The sequence below is a fragment of the Candoia aspera genome, chromosome 7, assembly GCF_035149785.1.
Source record: "Candoia aspera isolate rCanAsp1 chromosome 7, rCanAsp1.hap2, whole genome shotgun sequence".
NCBI lineage: Eukaryota > Metazoa > Chordata > Lepidosauria > Squamata > Boidae > Candoia > Candoia aspera.
The window spans coordinates 29,526,256-29,529,896 of record NC_086159.1 but is presented as its reverse complement, the minus strand read 5'-3'; positions in this window follow the sequence as shown (position 1 = coordinate 29,529,896).

Sequence of the window (3,641 nt, the reverse complement as noted above, 5' to 3'; positions counted from 1 at the left end):
CTAGGAAAGGGGAAATTACAATATTACAGCTTTCTCCAAACTGGTGCATTCCAGAAGCATTGGGACTACCAAAAGGAGAGAGCATAGATACATAGATATAGTTTTGGGTTTGTTTGTTTTTAAGAACAACTCTTGCACTGATATTAGGCAGATGTCACTTTTTAAAAAAATAATCACTTTGGCTCCCCATGTCTCTAATTTAAAAAGAGACATAGCGAGCCAAAGTGATTATTTTAAAACAGACAAGAGTCTGTTCTTAAAAAAAAAACCAAAATAATGTTAAATTGATCTCAGTTTTCCCAGTCATGAATGTATGCATTCAGTGGTGGAATGTATTGAAACTTTAAATTGCCACCATTGAGAGATAACCTTTGAAGCCTAGGTCCCCTTGTTCAGCATGATACAGCATGTAATTGCTGATGATTGGTTAGCTGGCCATCTACACAGGTAGTAGCTAGCCAGTCAGTGACAGTATACAGTAACTGCAGGACACTGAGATTTCTCTTTCCCTACCATTGCAATTCTCATTTCATTGTCCCATATTAACAGCTCAAGGTTTTTATTAGAAAGCCACTGTACTGAGATGGGCATTTCCATGATTGCATGTCTCTGGTGATTGATTCAAAACCCAACTAAATTCAACAATATCTGTCTATGAAGAGTATTCATGATCTCAGAATTGTTAAGGTTAGCCTAGCACTAGAGTTTTAAGTAACATCAGCTAGCTAAAAAGAATTTAGTGGTGGTTATCTGCTTGTTAAACCTCCAGCACATACTCATTCACTGAAACAGATTACTTGTCTGCCAAAGTTCTTGAATGACCTAATGGCCACACCTAATCTCTCAAACTGGCAACTGTAGAAGTGGCATCATGGAGATGCATTTGGTTAACTTATCAATTAATCAGAGTCTTGGATATACTAGTTTTTTTTAATTATAGAACTCCACCAATCAGGAAGCCCTGTGATTTCATTCAGGTTTCATGTGGTCTTGAACTGGCCAGGAGAAGAGATGGCTCAGCCTTATGACAAATTAATCAACCCTTTTTTGGTTTTTTGCTATTATGTTTGAAGCTGTCCTTGCATCATTGCATTCCTGTCAACTTCTTACCAGGATCCAAAGAATTAGTGAAAGCAGCCATGCTTGATTCACCATAGCTGCCCCCACCCATTCAGGAGAAGCCATGAGGGAAGTTTCTTAGCAATAACCTACTCAGCAAAAGCAATCAGAGGCCACAAGCCATAACATAAAAGCCAGTCCAAGTTTAAATAACTGCAGCCAACTGCCTTTGTGTTTGACTCACAAGGACCACCATCTGCATGGCAGGGAGAACGCATTTCTTTTCTATGCAACAATAGAAATGCAGCACTACTTGCTATGCTAAACCCAGCCCACTTATCGGTGATGCTGACCCTCAAACATGTGCTATATATCTCTGTATTTCTGATCCCTACACAAGAACACCCACTTACCAGTGTTTCAGGCAGGTGTTGCTAAAGCAACCTGCAACCTACTGCAAATTATATAAAAAACAAAACATTTTACTAATGGGATCTTCTGGCCCTTGTTATTCAAACCTTTCTAGGTTTCAATTTTAAAAAATTGAAATCACATTTAATACTTCTTTTTTAATAAGTGCATGTGTCTATTTTTGTGCGTGAGTTAAACTCTTAACTCTTTCCTGTTAAAACTCCTTTCCTGGATTCTTTCTTGGTGATGCCATTTGTCTGCTGGTGCTTACCAAGAGTCATAGAATTCCAGGGTTGGGAGTGGCTTCTAGCCCAAACCCTGCCAGTGCAGGAATTCTCATACCATCTCAAATGGCTGTCCAGTCTTGTCCTGAAAATTTCCACTCATGGAACACCCACATTTTTGGGAGCTGGCTCTTCCATTAATTAATAGCTCTCTCAATAGTCAGGAAATTCCTCCTTATTTCAAGTTTGTATCTCTCACTGTAAAGCTTCTACCTGTTGGGTCTTCTCTTACCCTCAGGTGCTATGGAGAATAAATCCAGAGGGCTGCTGTCATGTCTCAGCCTTTTTTTCCTTAGGCAAAACACACCAAGTCCCTTTAACCACTCTTGGTAGGATTTAGCCACCAAGCCTCTTATCTTTGTCGCTTTTCTCTGTACTCTTTCCAGATACTCTTTTTTGTATTGTGGCAACCAGAACTGGACACAATATTCCAGGTGTGGTCTAACCAATGCAGCAAGGTTATCACTTCCTGTGATCTTGACACTATACCTCTGTTAACGCAACCCAAAACTGCACTGCCTCTTTGGCAGAGGCTGCACATTGCTGGCTCATGCTTAATCTGTGGTGTAACAAGACACCCAGATACTTCTCACAAGTAGTACTGCTAATCCAGGTACCACCTATATTGCACCTGTGCATCTGGTTTTTCCTGCCTAAATGCAGAACTTTACATTTCTCACCACTGAACACTATATAAAAAACTATATAAACAAACAGGAAAAAGGAACAGGGAAAAGAGATAAAAGAATAAAATACAAATTAGTAAGCAAGGATTTACAAAAGTATGAGGTGTATCCATTCAAAGAAAACTGAATGTCAGAACAAACTGGAAATTGCCAAGAGAAGAGAAGGCAAAGCCAAGAAAGATAAAAAATCTCAGAAAGGGTTTCAGAGAGCTGTTAGAAGAGACAAGAAGCAGTATTACAACATCTATAAAGACTTTGAAGATGGAAACAGAATGGAAAAACAAGGAAGCCTTCCAAAAGATCTCTGGGCTCAGGAAAGGTTCCAACCTCAAATTGTTATGCTAAAGGACACCGATGGACAGGTAATTGATTTAAAGAAGATTAAACAAAGATGGAAGGGGTATACTGAAATACTGTACAAGTAGTCCTCACTTACCAACTGCCTTGTTCAGTGACTGTTCAAAGTTACAGTGGTCCTGAAAAAATAATTTTATGACCAACACCCACATTTATGACCTTCACAGCATCCCTCAGTCATGCGATCTCCATTACAGTCAGTATGTGTTGTCCTGTGTTATGTGTTGTCCTGTGTAATTAGATAGTAATTCTTCAGAGGAATGCGGAGGAATCTTCCAGAAGGGGAAGGCAGTGATATCCAGATCCACTCTTTCTGATGCTCTCTCAGACTGATCCAAAATTAGATGCAAAGAAAACATTTACAGTAATGACAACTGCATTTCCCTTGGTACCAGGGTAAAAGGTTATAGTCTTTTCTCAGCCATCACCTGAACTCTGTAAATTATTCCTAGGCCAGTTTTTCATGAGTCAGTGGCCTGGTTTATAAGTATCTTCACATCATTATGTAGTTTGCTTATATTTAGATCAGAATGATATGCAAAACCATGCATACCCTACAAAAGGATGGGGTTTTTTTTTTACAACGAATCACAAATTGAAATGGCAGTTGTTTCATTTGTTTGATATTCACATTACACTTCAGTAAAGCTAGTGGATCAGTATATAAGATGATGAGTGTGCCTGTGGTCTATTCTTTTGAAAAGTGTTTCTGCTTTTGAAGACCTAAATGATTCAAACCAAGATGATATTCATCCCTCAGGAGCTATACAGCAGAAGGAGCTGAGGATATCATATGCTTTACAGTTGATCATGGTGAAAATTTGTTTCACAAAAATGGCAATAG